The following is an 18,180-nucleotide window of genomic DNA, read 5'->3' on the forward strand; positions in this document are numbered from 1 at the left end:
GAACCGAACTGTATAGTTCGGGTTCGTACCGAATTTTGGGGTGTCCGTGACACGGACCCGAACCCGGACATTTTCGTAAAAGTCCGGGTTCGGGTTCGGTGTTCGTCGCTTTCTTGGCGCTTTTGTGACGCTTTCTTGGCGCTTTTTGAAAGGCTGCAAAGCAGCCAATCAACAAGCGTCATACTACTTGCCCCAAGAGGCCATCACAGCCATGCCTACTATTGGCATGGCTGTGATTGGCCAGAGCACCATGTGACCCAGCCTCTATTTAAGCTGGAGTCACATAGCGCCGCCCGTCACTCTGCTCTGATTAGCGTAGGGAGAGGTTGCGGCTGCGACAGTAGGGCGAGATTAGGCAGATTAACTCCTCCAAAGGACTTGATTAACTGATCGATCTGCAGCTGTGGATCATTGAGCTGCTGATCCTCAATTGCTCACTGTTTTTAGGCTGCACAGACCGTTTGTCAGTCTCATTTTTCTGGGGTGATCGGCGGCCATTTTGTGTCTTGTGGTGCGCCAGCACAAGCTGCGACCAAGTGCATTTAACCCTCAATGGTGTGGTTGTTTTTTGGCTAAAGCCTACATCAGGGTGAAGCTGTCACACCAAGTGCATTTAACCAGCAATAGTCTGTTCATTTTTTGGCCATATACAAAATCAGGGGCAAGCTGCGCCTGTCACCAAGTGCATTTAACCCTCAATGGTGTGGTTGTTTTTTGGCTAAAGCCTACATCAGGGTGAAGCTGTGACACCAAGTGCATTTAACCAGCAATAGTCTGTTCATTTTTTGGCCATATACAAAATCAGGGGCAAGCTGCGCCTGTCACCAAGTGCATTTAACCCTCAATGGTGTGGTTGTTTTTTGGCTAAAGCCTACATCAGGGTGAAGCTGTCACACCAAGTGCATTTAACCAGCAATAGTCTGTTCATTTTTTGGCCATATACAAAATCAGGGGCAAGCTGCGCCTGTCACCAAGTGCATTTAACCCTCAATGGTGTGGTTGTTTTTTGGCTAAAGCCTACATCAGGGTGAAGCTGTCACACCAAGTGCATTTAACCAGCAATAGTCTGTTTATTTTTTGGCCATATCCCAGTCTAATTCTGTCACTAAATCCATACCGGTCACCCAGCGCCTAAATACTAGGCCTCAAATTTATATCCAGCTAAATCTGTCCCTAGTGCTGTAGCTGGGCGAGTTATTTAGTGTCCGTTCAAGCACATTTCTTGTTCTGGGTTGAAATACAATTCCCAATTTAGCAATTTCATAATTTAGTGGTTCCTGCTATATCAGAGCTATTTGAAATCTATCCCAAAAAGGGTATATAATATTGAAGGTGCACATTGGGTCATTCAGAATAACTTCACACACACCCGCTACTGTGTATTTCCAAGTCTAATTCTGTCACTAAACCCATACCTGTCACCCAGCGCCTAAATACTAGGCCTCAAATTTAAATCCCTCTAAATCTCTCGTTACCGCTGTACTGTTGTTGCTGGGCAAGATATTTAGTGTCCGTCAAAGCACATTTTTTGTTCTGGGTTGAAGTACAATTCCCAATTTAGCAATTTCATAATTTAGTGGTTCCTGCTATATCAGAGCTATTTGGAATCTATCCCTAAAAGGGTATATAATATTGAAGGTGCACATTGGGTCATTCAGAATAACTTCACACACACCCGCTACTGTGTATTTCCAAGTCTAATTCTGTCACTAAACCCATACCTGTCACCCAGCGCCTAAATACTAGGCCTCAAATTTAAATCCCTCTAAATCTCTCGTTACCGCTGTACTGTTGTTGCTGGGCAAGATATTTAGTGTCCGTCAAAGCACATTTTTTGTTCTGGGTTGAAGTACAATTCCCAATTTAGCAATTTCATAATTTAGTGGTTCCTGCTATATCAGAGCTATTTGGAATCTATCCCTAAAAGGGTATATAATATTGAAGGTGCACATTGGGTCATTCAGAATAACTTCACACACACCCGCTACTGTGTATTTCCAAGTCTAATTCTGTCACTAAACCCATACCTGTCACCCAGCGCCTAAATACTAGGCCTCAAATTTAAATCCCTCTAAATCTCTCGTTACCGCTGTACTGTTGTTGCTGGGCAAGATATTTAGTGTCCGTCAAAGCACATTTTTTGTTCTGGGTTGAAGTACAATTCCCAATTTAGCAATTTCATAATTTAGTGGTTCTGCTATATCAGAGCTATTTGAAATCTATCCCTAAAAGGGTATATAATATTGAAGGTGCACATAGGGTCATTCAGAATAACTTCACACACACGCTTCTGTGCATTTCCAAGTCTAATTCTGTCACTAAATCCATACCGGTGACCCAGCGCCTAAATACTAGGCCTCAAATTTAAATCCCTCTAAATCTCTCGTTACCCACCGCTGTACTGTTGTTGCTGGGCAAGATATTTAGTGTCCGTCAAAGCACATTTTTTGTTCTGGGTTGAAGTACAATTCCCAATTTAGCAATTTCATAATTTAGTGGTTTCTGCTATATCAGAGCTATTTGAAATCTATCCCTAAAAGGGTATATAATATTGAAGGTGCACATAGGGTCATTCAGAATAACTTCACACACACGCTTCTGTGCATTTCCAAGTCTAATTCTGTCACTAAATCCATACCGGTGACCCAGCGCCTAAATACTAGGCCTCAAATTTAAATCCCTCTAAATCTCTCGTTACCCACCGCTGTACTGTTGTTGCTGGGCAAGATATTTAGTGTCCGTCAAAGCACATTTTTTGTTCTGGGTTGAAGTACAATTCCCAATTTAGCAATTTCATAATTTAGTGGTTTCTGCTATATCAGAGCTATTTGAAATCTATCCCTAAAAGGGTATATAATATTGAAGGTGCACATAGGGTCATTCAGAATAACTTCACACACACGCTTCTGTGCATTTCCAAGTCTAATTCTGTCACTAAATCCATACCGGTGACCCAGCGCCTAAATACTAGGCCTCAAATTTAAATCCCTCTAAATCTCTCGTTACCCACCGCTGTACTGTTGTTGCTGGGCAAGATATTTAGTGTCCGTCAAAGCACATTTTTTGTTCTGGGTTGAAGTACAATTCCCAATTTAGCAATTTCATAATTTAGTGGTTTCTGCTATATCAGAGCTATTTGAAATCTATCCCTAAAAGGGTATATAATATTGAAGGTGCACATAGGGTCATTCAGAATAACTTCACACACACGCTTCTGTGCATTTCCAAGTCTAATTCTGTCACTAAATCCATACCGGTGACCCAGCGCCTAAATACTAGGCCTCAAATTTAAATCCCTCTAAATCTCTCGTTACCCACCGCTGTACTGTTGTTGCTGGGCAAGATATTTAGTGTCCGTCAAAGCACATTTTTTGTTCTGGGTTGAAGTACAATTCCCAATTTAGCAATTTCATAATTTAGTGGTTTCTGCTATATCAGAGCTATTTGAAATCTATCCCTAAAAGGGTATATAATATTGAAGGTGCACATAGGGTCATTCAGAATAACTTCACACACACGCTTCTGTGCATTTCCAAGTCTAATTCTGTCACTAAATCCATACCGGTGACCCAGCGCCTAAATACTAGGCCTCAAATTTATATCCCGCTAAATCTCTCGTTACCGCTGTACTGTTGTTGCTGGGCAAGATATTTAGTGTCCGTCAAAGCACATTTTTTGTTCTGGGTTGAAGTACAATTCCCAATTTAGCAATTTCATAATTTAGTGGTTCCTGCTATATCAGAGCTATTTGAAATCTATCCCAAAAAGGGTATATAATATTGAAGGTGCACATTGGGTCATTCAGAATAACTTCACACACACCCGCTACTGTGTATTTCCAAGTCTAATTCTGTCACTAAACCCATACCTGTCACCCAGCGCCTAAATACTAGGCCTCAAATTTAAATCCCTCTAAATCTCTCGTTACCGCTGTCCTGTTGTAGCTGGGAAAGTTATTTAGTGCCCGTCAAAGCACATTTTTTGTTCTGGGTTGAAGTACAATTCCCAATTTAGCAATTTCATAATTTAGTGGTTCCTGCTATATCAGAGCTATTTGAAATCTATCCCAAAAAGGGTATATAATATTCAAGGTGCACATTGGGTCATTCAGAATAACTTCACACACACGCTTCTGTGCATTTCCAAGTCTAATTCTGTCACTAAATCCATACCGGTCACCCAGCGCCTAAATACTAGGCCTCAAATTTATATCCCGCTGAATTTGAATACAATACATTGGGCCAAATAATATATTTGTTGTTGTGGTGAACCATAACAATGAGAAAAACATCTAGTAAGGGACGCGGACGTGGACATGGTCGTGGTGGTGTTAGTGGACCCTCTGGTGCTGGGAGAGGACGTGGCCGTTCTGCCACATCCACACGTCCTAGTGTACCAACTACCTCAGGTCCCAGTAGCCGCCAGAATTTACAGCGATATATGGTGGGGCCCAATGCCGTTCTAAGGATGGTAAGGCCTGAGCAGGTACAGGCATTAGTCAATTGGGTGGCCGACAGTGGATCCAGCACGTTCACATTATCTCCCACCCAGTCTTCTGCAGAAAGCGCACAGATGGCGCCTGAAAACCAACCCCATCAGTCTGTCACATCACCCCCATGCATACCAGGGAAACTGTCTCAGCCTCAAGTTATGCAGCAGTCTCTTATGCTGTTTGAAGACTCCGCTGGCAGGGTTTCCCAAGGGCATCCACCTAGCCCTTCCCCAGCGGTGAAAGACATAGAATGCACTGACGCACAACCACTTATGTTTCCTGATGATGAGGACATGGGAATACCACCTCAGCATGTCTCTGATGATGACGAAACACAGGTGCCAACTGCTGCGTCTTTCTGCAGTGTGCAGACTGAACAGGAGGTCAGGGATCAAGACTGGGTGGAAGACGATGCAGGGGACGATGAGGTCCTAGACCCCACATGGAATGAAGGTCGTGCCACTGACTTTCACAGTTCGGAGGAAGAGGCAGTGGTGAGACCGAGCCAACAGCGTAGCAAAAGAGGGAGCAGTGGGCAAAAGCAGAACACCCGCCGCCAAGAGACTCCGCCTGCTACTGACCGCCGCCATCTGGGACCGAGCACCCCAAAGGCAGCTTCAAGGAGTTCCCTGGCATGGCACTTCTTCAAACAATGTGCTGACGACAAGACCCGAGTGGTTTGCACGCTGTGCCATCAGAGCCTGAAGCGAGGCATTAACGTTCTGAACCTGAGCACAACCTGCATGACCAGGCACCTGCATGCAAAGCATGAACTGCAGTGGAGTAAACACCTTAAAACCAAGGAAGTCACTCAGGCTCCCCCTGCTACCTCTTCTGCTGCTGCCGCCTCGGCCTATTCTGCTGCTGCCGCCTCGGCCTCTTCCTCCGCCTCTGGAGGAACGTTGGCACCTGCCGCCCAGCAAACAGGGGATGTACCACCAACACCACCACCACCACCTCCGTCACCAAGCGTCTCAACCATGTCACACGCCAGCGTTCAGCTCTCCATCTCACAAACATTTGATAGAAAGCGTAAATTCCCACCTAGCCACCCTCGATCCCTGGCCCTGAATGCCAGCATTTCTAAACTACTGGCCTATGAAATGCTGTCATTTAGGCTGGTGGACACAGACAGCTTCAAACAGCTCATGTCGCTTGCTGTCCCACAGTATGTTGTTCCCAGCCGGCACTACTTCTCCAAGAGAGCCGTGCCTTCCCTGCACAACCAAGTATCCGATAAAATCAAGTGTGCACTGCGCAACGCCATCTGTAGCAAGGTCCACCTAACCACAGATACGTGGACCAGTAAGCACGGCCAGGGACGCTATATCTCCCTAACTGCACACTGGGTAAATGTAGTGGCAGCTGGGCCCCAGGCGGAGAGCTGTTTGGCGCACGTCCTGCCGCCGCCAAGGATCGCAGGGCAACATTCTTTGCCTCCTGTTGCCACCTCCTCCTTCTCGGCTTCCTCCTCCTCTTCTTCCACCTGCTCATCCAGTCAGCCACACACCTTCACCACCAACTTCAGCACAGCCCGGGGTAAACGTCAGCAGGCCATTCTGAAACTCATATGTTTGGGGGACAGGCCCCACACCGCACAGGAGTTGTGGCGGGGTATTGAACAACAGACCGACGAGTGGTTGCTGCCGGTGAGCCTCAAGCCCGGCCTGGTGGTGTGTGATAATGGGCGAAATCTCGTTGCAGCTCTGGGACTAGCCAATTTGACGCACATCCCTTGCTTGGCGCATGTGCTGAATTTGGTGGTGCAGAAGTTCATTCACAACTACCCCGACATGTCAGAGCTGCTGCATAAAGTGCGGGCCGTCTGTTCGCGCTTCCGGCGTTCACATCCTGCCGCTGCTCGCCTGTCTGCGCTACAGCGTAACTTCGGCCTTCCCGCTCACCGCCTCATATGCGACGTGCCCACCAGGTGGAACTCCACCTTGCACATGCTGGACAGACTGTGCGAGCAGCAGCAGGCCATAGTGGAGTTTCAGCTGCAGCACGCACGGGTCAGTCGCACTACAGAACAGCACCACTTCACCACCAATGACTGGGCCTCCATGCGAGACCTGTGTGCCCTGTTGCGCTGTTTCGAGTACTCCACCAACATGGCCAGTGGCGATGACACCGTTATCAGCGTTACAATACCACTTCTATGTCTCCTTGAGAAAACACTTAGGGCGATGATGGAACAGGAGGTGGCCCAGGAGGAGGAGGAGGAGGATGAGGAAGAGGGGTCATTTTTAGCACTTTCAGGCCAGTCTCTTCGAAGTGACTCAGAGGGAGGTTTTTTGCAACAGCAGAGGCCAGGTACAAATGTGGCCAGCCAGGGCCCACTACTGGAGGACGAGGTGGACGAGGATGAGGAGGAGGCGGAGGAGGATGAGGATGAAGCATGGTCGCAGCGGGGTGGCACCCAACGCAGCTCGGGTCCATCACTGGTGCGTGGCTGGGGGGAAAGGCAGGACGATGACGATACGCCTCCCACAGAGGACAGCTTGTCCTTACCCCTGGGCAGCCTGGCACACATGAGCGACTACATGCTGCAGTGCCTGCGCAACGACAGCAGAGTTGCCCACATTTTAACCTGTGCGGACTACTGGGTTGCCACCCTGCTGGATCCACGCTACAAAGACAATGTGCCCACCTTACTTCCTGCACTGGAGCGTGATAGGAAGATGCGCGAGTACAAGCGCACGTTGGTAGACGCGCTACTGAGAGCATTCCCAAATGTCACAGGGGAACAAGTGGAAGCCCAAGGCCAAGGCAGAGGAGGAGCAAGAGGTCGCCAAGGCAGCTGTGTCACGGCCAGCTCCTCTGAGGGCAGGGTTAGCATGGCAGAGATGTGGAAAACTTTTGTCAACACGCCACAGCTAACTGCACCACCACCTGATACGCAACGTGTTAGCAGGAGGCAACATTTCACTAACATGGTGGAACAGTACGTGTGCACACCCCTCCACGTACTGACTGATGGTTCGGCCCCATTCAACTTCTGGGTCTCTAAATTGTCCACGTGGCCAGAGCTAGCCTTTTATGCCTTGGAGGTGCTGGCCTGCCCGGCAGCCAGCGTTTTGTCTGAACGTGTATTCAGCACGGCAGGGGGCGTCATTACAGACAAACGCAGCCGCCTGTCTACAGCCAATGTGGACAAGCTGACGTTCATAAAAATGAACCAGGCATGGATCCCACAGGACCTGTCCGTCCCTTGTCCAGATTAGACATTAACTACCTCCCCATAACCATATATTATTGGACTCCAGGGCACTTCCTCATTCAATCCTATTTTTATTTTCATTTTACCATTATATTGCGATGCTACCCAAAGTTGAATGAACCTCTCCTCTGCCTGTGTGCTAGGCCTAAATATATGCCAATGGACTGTTGCAGTGGTGGCTGACATGAAGCCTGATTCTCTGCTATGACATGCAGACTAATTCTCTGCTGACATGAAGCCAGATTGTCTGTTACGGGACCTCTCTCCTCTGCCTGGGTGCTGGGCCTAAATTTATGACAATGGACTGTTGCAGTGGTGGCTGACGTGAAGCCTGATTCTCTGCTATGACATGCAGACTGATTCTCTGCTGACATGAAGCCAGATCCTCTGTTACGGGACCTCTCTCCTCTGCCTGGGTGCTGGGCCTAAATTTATGACAATGGACTGTTGCAGTGGTGGCTGACGTGAAGCCTGATTCTCTGCTATGACATGCAGACTGATTCTCTGCTGACATGAAGCCAGATCCTCTTTTACGGGACCTCTCTCCTCTGCCTGGGTGCTGGGCCTAAATTTATGACAATGGACTGTTGCAGTGGTGGCTGACGTGAAGCCTGATTCTCTGCTATGACATGCAGACTGATTCTCTGCTGTCATGAAGCCAGATTGTCTGTTACGGGACCTTTCTCCTCTACCTGGGTTCTGGGCCTAAATTTATGAAAATTGACTCTTACAGTGGTGGGTGACGTGAAGCCTGATTCTCTGCTATGATATGAAGACTGATTCTCTGCTGACATGAAGCCAGATTGTCTGTTACGGGACCTTTCTCCTCTGCCTGGGTTCTGGGCCTAAATTTATGAAAATTGACTCTTACAGTGGTGGGTGACGTGAAGCCTGATTCTCTGCTATGATATGAAGACTGATTCTCTGCTGACATGAAGCCAGATTGTCTGTTACGGGACCTTTCTCCTCTGCCTGGGTTCTGGGCCTAAATTTATGAAAATTGACTCTTACAGTGGTGGGTGACGTGAAGCCTGATTCTCTGCTATGATATGAAGACTGATTCTCTGCTGACATGAAGCCAGATTGTCTGTTACGGGACCTTTCTCCTCTGCCTGGGTTCTGGGCCTAAATTTATGAAAATTGACTCTTACAGTGGTGGGTGACGTGAAGCCTGATTCTCTGCTATGATATGAAGACTGATTCTCTGCTGACATGAAGCCAGATTCTCTGTTACGGGACCTCTCTCCTCTGCCTGGGTGCTGGGCCTAAATTTATGACAATGGACTGTTGCAGTGGTGGCTGACGTGAAGCCTGATTCTCTGCTATGACATGCAGACTGATTCTCTGCTGACATGAAGCCAGATTCTCTGTTACGGGACCTCTCTCCTCTGCCTGTGTGTGTGCTGGGCCTAAATATATGCCAATGGACTGTTGCAGTGGTGGCTGACGTGAAGCCTCATTCTCTGCTATGACATGCAGACTAATTCTCTGCTGACATGAAGACAGATTCTCTGTTACGGGACCTCTCTCCTCTGCCTGGGTGCCGGGGCCTAAATATCTGAGAATGGACTGTTCCAGTGGTGGGTGACGGGAAGCCAGATTCTCTGCTATGGAACCTCTCTCCAATTGATTTTGGTTAATTTTTATTTATTTAATTTTTATTTTAATTCATTTCCCTATCCACATTTGTTTGCAGGGGATTTACCTACATGTTGCTGCCTTTTGCAGCCCTCTAGCTCTTTCCTGGGCTGTTTTACAGCCTTTTTAGTGCCGAAAAGTTCGGGTCCCCATTGACTTCAATGGGGTTCGGGTTCGGGACGAAGTTCGGATCGGGTTCGGATCCCGAACCCGAACATTTCCGGGATGTTCGGCCGAACTTCTCGAACCCGAACATCCAGGTGTTCGCTCAACTCTATTTGAAATAAATTTCCTATAATAATTAGTAAACCCCAAGAACCGCATCAAAGCTTTCTGATTGTCTGGTCGGTCCCATTCCAGAACAGCCCGGACCTTTTCGGGGTCCATACGAAAACCAGAGTCAGAAAGCAGATATCCCAAGAACGGAAGCTCCTGCACCGAAAATAAACATGTCTCCAATTTAGCATATAAGTTATTCTCCCGAAGGATCGTCAAAACCTGTCTCGCATGATCCTGATGGGTCTTCAGATCAGGAGAATAAATTAAAATGTCATCCAAATAAACCACCACGAACCTCTTCCCCAAATGATAAAAAATGTCATTGATGAATTGCTGAAATACTGCTGGTGCATTCGTCAACCCAAAAGGCATAACCAGATTCTCAAAATGACCCTCGTGCGTATTGAAGGCCGTTTTCCACTCATCCCCCTCCTTGATTCTGATCAGGTTGTAGGCCCCTCTCAAATCCAACTTGGAGAACACCTTGGCTCCCACAATCTGATCAAAAAGGTCAGAAATCAAAGGCAGGGGATATGGATCCCGGACCGTAATATGGTTCAATTCCCGGAAATCCAAACACGGTCTCAGCGATCCATCCTTTTTCTTTACAAAGAACAAGCCTACTGCCACCGGAGACTTAGATGGCCTAATATGACCTTTTGCCAAACTCTCGGCGATATACTTTCGCATGACCTCTCTTTCAGGTTGAGAAAGGTTGTAAAGCCGAGATTTTGGCAATTTAGCCCCAGGGATGAGAATAACTGGACAATCATAGTCTCGGTGAGGGGGTAATTCCTGAGCCCCACCCTCTGAAAAGACATCCGCAAAATCTGAGAGATACTGAGGTAAAATCGTAGTGGACACACCAGAGATAGATGTGCCAAGACAATTATCCGAACAAAACTCACTCCAACCAATGATCTGTCTTGCTTGCCAATCTATAATTGGGTTATGTTTAGTCAACCATGGCAACCCCAAAACTATAGGAGCTGGCAAATCCTTCATGACAAAACAAGAAATAATCTCAACCTGTGAATCACCCACCCTTAAGTGAATACAATGTGAGTAAGACTCCTTTGAGAAAGAGGGGGAAGAATCAATTGCAAAAACTCGAATCTCATTCCCTAAAGTGCAAGTACTTAGTTTTAGATTTTGAAGAAAAAGAGAGTCAATTTGGTTTACCCCAGCACCACAATCAAGGAATACTTCAACTAAATATTTTCTTGACTCTAGCGCCACCACAGCTGGAAGGAGAAATCGGGAACTGCAGGGAGCTTGCATACCTGCCTGCTCCACCACACCATTCACGCTACCAAGTGACAGGGAAGTTTTTTTTTTTTCTTTTTCTCTTCCACCTCCGGTTTAACATAAGGACAAGCAAAAATAAAGTGACCACTCTTTCCACAATAGTAACACAGTTTGTGCAATTTCCTAAATTCTCTACTATTAGAATGGCAAGAAACCTGACCCAGCTGCATGGGTTCCACCGCTACCCCAGAGTTACCTTTAACATCACCCGGGGAGGCAGTAGAGACGAAACCACTCACAGAAGGGATCCCTTGCGCGGAGGGAGCCTACACCTTTCTCTGATACGTCTATCTAACCGTACTGCTAAAGACATAGCATTCTCCAAAGAGTCTGGGTATTCATGAAAAGCAAGGGCATCCTTCAATCTCCCAGACAACCCCTGACAGAACTGACTACGCAACAGGATCATTCCACTCTGATTCAGTAGCCCATCTCCTAAACTCAACACAGTAAGCCTCTGCAGTATGTTCACCCTGAAATAAATTACGTAACCTCGACTCCGCCATCGAGACCCGATCTGGGTCATCGTAGATTAATCCCAGAGTCTTAAAAAATTCCTCCACCGACCAGAGAATCGGGCCAGAGAATCGGGTGGCAGAGAAAAGGCCCAGGATTGCGCGTCCCCTTTAAGCAGAGAAATTATTATTCCTATCCTCTGACTCTCACCACCTGACGACGATGGACGCAGCGGAAAATACAATTTGCAGGATTCTCTAAAACGGATAAAGTCATCCGTACCCCCTGAAAATCGATCAGGAAGAGCCACTTTAGGCTCCACACAAATTTGACCTGCACCTGATTCCAGAGCATTCTGACACCGTGTGACCGAACCACGTAGCTCTGCAAACTCTAGGGATAGCCCCTGCATGCGGTCAACTAATGCTTTAATTGATGCCATCACAAAACCGCTGAGCAATGACAGTCAAAGTTTGGCGGGTTATAATGTCACGGCGGACAAGCACTCAGACACGCAGAAAAAAACAACAACCAGCCTCTGAGCGAGAAGCAGGGGAAGGGTCACCTCCTAGCTAATCCCTGACCTCTCTCACTGCACTGCTCAGCCCACATGCAGACCTTGTTGGTAGGAATGCAGTGTCCTCGTGCCTGGGCTAATACCCCCTAAACTCCCTGAGATGGTGAAAAGGGGAAATAGGAGCAGCCTGCTCGCACAGAACCTGGATGGGAGAGATGACACAAACACAACTTAAATAGCGAACAACAAAAACTGAAACCAAACTTATCTTATCTGAGCTGGGACAGACAACCTTCCTGGCTTGCTTCCTAGGCCAGACTGATTTCTATAACCCGCTCAGAGCACTGGAAAATGAGAGCCATTTAAACTAATGACCCCACCCAGTGCACCTGATGGGAGGGGGATCTAGCACGACTCTGAAACAAACACTAAACACGTGCTGCTATTCTGGCCGACCTCCGCACACAGTCAGAGCCGGGCATGACAATATGCAAACAAACTGAAAAAAATGGCGTGGTTTTAAACAAGCAGTAAGTGCTCAAACCCATATGCAGTTGTGCATATATAAACAGGGGAGCAAATCCTGCACTTGTGGCCCGTTGCTAATGACGATTCCCAGCAAAAATGCATACAGTGGAGGATGCCTGCAGCGGACCACATGTACCACAATAGACATCTTTGCTATTATTATATTGTTATATTGGTTATCACATCTACATTATTGCTATCTTGTGTAGGATGTTTATTGTGGTACTTGTGGTCCGCTGCAGGCATCCTCCACTGTATGCATTTTTGCTGGGGATCGCCATTAGCAACGGGCCACAAGTGCAGGATGTGCTCCCCTGTATATACATGCACAACTGCATATGGGTTTGAGCACTTCCTGCTTGTTTAACACCACACCATTTTTTTTAGTTTGTTTGCATATAGAGATGCCTGGAGGTGTATAAACTCCAATTTAAATGAGCCTGTTTGCCATTCACAGGCTATATTTAGGTGCACCTGCGAGGCCTGGGCCTTATCAGCCAGTCTTGAGTGGGACTTGCAGGCTCCTCCCTCCTCCCATTGCTAGCATGGTTATCGAATAATCGGCCAATTCGGGCGGGAACGGGCGGTTTACTTTAACTTTATTACTTTACGCATCTTTATTACCTTACAATGAAGCTCCAGTAACAGGCAGAGCGGCGTAACGTCACTTACTCACGTGACGCGCCTGCTCCGACTGCTTTATTCATAAAGTGGGCGGAGCAGGCGTGTCACTTGAGTAAGTGACGTTACGCCGCCGCCCGCTCTGCCTCTTACTGGAGCTTCATTGTAAGGTAATAAATATGCGCTAAACCTGATTTAAAGTTAAAGTAAAAGTTACTGCCGGGCTGGGGCTGTTATGGGGAGGAGGTTCTGTGGATGGCACTATTATGGGGAATCTGTGGATGGCGCTGTTATGGGGGGCATCTCCAGTCAATCCGACCTGGAGAATGAGCATGTGGGCGGGCGTACGTAAGTGACGCACGCACCTACCTTCCGGCTGTTGAGCTCTCAGCCCGATGTAAAGCTGTGCCCAAGTGAAGCTGCTCCTGACGCTGCTCTACCCTCCCCCCTGCCTGCTGCTCTTACATACCGCACGCCGTTACACCACTGACCTGCCGCTTGTTCCACCATCTCGTTGCCCTGTTCTTCTGTGCATGTGCAAGCTGAACCGGAGTCGATCGCAAGGCTGAGATAGGAGGAGAACAGGACCAACTCGGCAGTGTGTGAGTGCCTCCACCCCCCCCCCCCTCCCCCGCTGTGATGATGAGACGAGATGAGATGTATTGATGCCTCTTTCTTTTTCATCTGGAAATCTGCTATTCAACAAGTCGTGACAACAGTGGAGAGAGGGCGCAGGCTGAGGGTTTTTGGAAGGGGGCCACGAGAACTTGTTCTAAAAGTATATATGTGGGGCCTGGGTCATGGCACCACCCGCCTGAAAGCCTACGCTTGGAATATGACAGAGAGGGAGAAATGTTATTAATAGTGGAAAAGGCGAGTGCTGTGGATTAAGCTGGGAGGCGGCATTAGCTTGACCTATTCACTGCCTATTAAATTTGCGGTGACAGCCTCTTTAACAGTGACCTCCACATTGCCCCGCCTTTTAACAGTGACCTTCACAGTGACTGCCCCTTTACCAATGCCCACCCCTTTAACAGTGACCTCCACAATGCCCACCCCCTTTAACCACCTCCGGACCGCCTAACGCAGATGTGCGGTCCGGAGGTGGCAGCCCTGCGCAGAGTCACGCATATATGCGTCATCTCGCGAGGGCCGGGATTTCCTGTGAACGCGCGCACACAGGCGCGCGCGCTCACAGGAACGGAAGGTAAGCGAGTGGATCTCCAGCCTGCCAGCGGCGATCGCTCGCTGGCAGGCTGGAGATCCGAATTTTTTAACCCCTAACAGGTATATTAGACGCTGTTTTGAAACACGGCGTCTAATATACCTCCTACCTGGTCCTCTGGTGGTCCCTTTTGTTAGGATCGACCACCAGAGGACACAGGTAGGTCAGTAAAGTCGCACCAAACACTACACTACACCCCCCCCCCGTCACTTATTAACCCTTTATGAACCCCTGATCACCCATGATCACCCCATATAAACTCCCTGATCACCCCCCTGTCATTGATCACCCCCCTGTCATTGATCACCCCTCTGTCATTGATCACCCCCCTGTCAGGCTCCGTTCAGACGTCCGTATGATTTTTACGGATCCACGGATACATGGATCGGATCCGCAAAACACATGCGGATGTCTGAATGGAGCCTTACAGGGGGGTGATCAATGACAGGCGGGTGATCACCCATATACACTCCCTGATCACCCCCTGTCATTGATCACCCCCCTGTCATTGATCACCCCCCGTAAGGCTCCATTCAGACGTCCGCATGATTTTTATGGATACATGGATCGGATCCGCAAAACACATGCGGACGTCTGAATGGAGCCTTACAGGGGGTGATCAATGACAGGCGAGTGATCGCCCATATACACTCCCTGATCACCCCCCTGTCATTGATCACCCCCCTGTAAGGCTCCATTCAGACGTCCGCATGTGTTTTGTGGATCCGATCCATGTATCCATGGATCCGTAAAAATCATGCGGACGTCTGAATGGAGCCTTACAGGGGGGGTGATCAGTGACAGGGGGGTGATCACCCTGATCACCCCCTGTCATTGATAACCCCCCTGTAAGGCTCCATTCAGACGTCCGCATGTGTTTTGTGGATCCGATCCATGTATCCATGGATCCGTAAAAATCATGCGGACGTCTGAATGGAGCCTTACAGGGGGGGTGATCAGTGACAGGGGGGTGATCACCCTGATCACCCCCTGTCATTGATAACCCCCCTGTAAGGCTCCATTCAGACGTCCGCATGTGTTTTGCGGATCCGATCCATGTATCCATGGATCCGTAAAAATCATACGGACGTCTGAATGGAGCCTTACAGGGGGGGGTGATCAGTGACAGGGGGTGATCACCCTGATCACCCCCTGTCATTGATCACCCCCCTGTAAGGCTCCATTCAGACGTCCGCATGTGTTTTGTGGATCCGATCCATGTATCCATGGATCCGTAAAAATCATGCGGACGTCTGAATGGAGCCTTACAGGGGGGGTGATCAGTGACAGGGGGGTGATCACCCTGATCACCCCCTGTCATTGATCACCCCCCTGTAAGGCTCCATTCAGACGTCCGCATGTGTTTTGTGGATCCGATCCATGTATCCATGGATCCGTAAAAATCATGCGGACGTCTGAATGGAGCCTTACAGGGGGGGTGATCAGTGACAGGGGGGTGATCACCCTGATCACCCCCTGTCAGTGATAACCCCCTGTAAGGCTCCATTCAGACGTCCGCATGTGTTTTGCGGATCCGATCCATGTATCCATGGATCCGTAAAAATCATACGGACGTCTGAATGGAGCCTTACAGGGGGGTGATCAATGACAGGGGGGTGATCAGGGAGTCTATATGGGTGATCACCCCCCTGTCATTGATCACCCCTCTGTCATTGATCACCCCCCTGTAAGGCTCCATTCAGACGTCCGCATGTGTTTTGCGGATCCGATCCATGGATCCGTAAAAATTATACGGACGTCTGAATGGAGCCTTACCAGGGGGGTGATCAATGACAGGGGGGTGATCAGGGAGTCTATATGGGTGATCACCCCCTGTCATTGATCACCCCCTGTCATTGATCACCCCCCTGTCATTGATCACCCCCCTGGTAAGGCTCCATTCAGACATTTTTTTTTGGCACAAGTTAGCGGAAATTTTTTGTTTGTTTTTGTTTTTGTTTTTTCTTACTAAGTCTCATATTCCACTAACTTGTGTCAAAAAATAAAACCTCACATGAACTCACCATACCCCTCACGGAATCCAAATGCGTAAACATTTTTAGACATTTATATTCCAGACTTCTTCTCACGCTTTAGGGCCCCTAAAAAGCCAGGGCAGTATAAATACCCCACATGTGACCCCATTTCGGAAAGAAGGTATTTTTCTACCCCAAGGTATTCCGTGAGGGGCATATTGAGTCCATGAAAGATTGAAATTTTTGTCCTAAGTTAGCGGAAAGTGAGACTTTGTGAGAAAAAAACTAAAAAAATCGATATCCGCTAACTTATGCAAAAAAATAAAATTTCTAGGAACTCGCCAGGCCCCTCATTGAATATCTTGGGGTGTCTTCTTTCCAAAGTGGGGTCACATGTGGGGTATTTATACTGCCCTGGCTTTTTAGGGGCCCGAAAGTGTGAGAAGAAAGTCTGGGATCCAAATGTCTAAAAATGCCCTCCTAAAAGGAATTTGGGCCCCTTTGCGCATCTAGGCTGCAAAAAAGTGTCACACATGTGGTATCGCCGTACTCAGGAGAAGTTGGGCAATGTGTTTTGGGGTGTCATTTTACATATACCCATGCTGGGTGAGAAAAATATCTTGGTCAAATGCCAACTTTGTATAAAAAAATGGGAAAAGTTATCTTTTGCCAAGATATTTCTCTCACCCAGCATGGTTATATGTAAAATGGCATGCCAAAATACATTCCCCAACTTCTCCTGAGTACGGCGATACCAGATGTGTGACACTTTTTTGCAGCCAAGGTGGGCAAAGGGGCACATATTCCAAAGTGCACCTTTCGGATTTCACAGGCCATTTTTTACAGATTTTGATTGCAAGGTACTTCTTACACATTTGGGCCCCTAAATTGCCAGGGCAGTATAACTACGCCACAAGTGACCCCATTTTGGAAAGAAGACACCCCAAGGTATTCCGTGAGAATTTTTTATTTTTTGTCACAAGTTAGCGGAAAATGATGATTTTTCTTTTTTTTTCTTTTTTCCTTACAAAGTCTCATATTCCACTAACTTGCGACAAAAAATAAAAAATTCTAGGAACTCGCCGTGCCCCTCACGGAATACCTTGGGGTGTCTTCTTTCCAAAATGGGGTCACTTGTGGCGTAGTTATACTGCCCTGGCAATTTAGGGGCCCAAATGTGTAAGAAGTACCTTGCAATCAAAATGTGTAAAAAATGGCCTGCGAAATCCGAAAGGTGCACTTTGGAATATATGCCCCTTTGCCCACCTTGGCAGCAAAAAAGTGTCACACATCTGGTATCGCCGTACTCAGGAGAAGTTGGGGAATGTTTTTTGGGGTGTCATTTTACATATACCCATGCTGGGTGAGAAAAATATCTTGGTCAAATGCCAACTTTGTATAAAAAAATAAAAATAAAAAATCATCATCATTTTCCGCTAACTTGTGACAAAAAATAAAAAGTTCTATGAACTCACTATGCCCATCAGCGAATACCTTAGGGTGTCTACTTTCCGAAATGGGGTCATTTGTGGGGTTTTTCTACTGTCTGGGCATTGTAGAACCTCAGGAATCATGACAGGTGCTCAGAAAGTCAGAGCTGCTTCAAAAAGCGGAAATTCACATTTTTGTACCATAGTTTGTAAACGCTATAACTTTTACCCAAACCATTTTTTTTTGCCCAAACATTTTTTTTTTATCAAAGACATGTAGAACTATAAATTTAGTGAAAAATTTATATATGGATGTCGTTTTTTTTGCAAAATTTTACAGCTGAAAGTGAAAAATGTCATTTTTTTGCAAAAAAATCGTTACATTTCGATTAATAACAAAAAAAGTTAAAATGTCAGTAGCAATGAAATACCACCAAATGAAAGCTCTATTAGTGAGAAGAAAAGGAGGTAAAATTCATTTGGGTGGTAA

Source organism: Bufo gargarizans, chromosome 3 (genome assembly GCF_014858855.1).
Source record: "Bufo gargarizans isolate SCDJY-AF-19 chromosome 3, ASM1485885v1, whole genome shotgun sequence".
Lineage (NCBI taxonomy): Eukaryota > Metazoa > Chordata > Amphibia > Anura > Bufonidae > Bufo > Bufo gargarizans.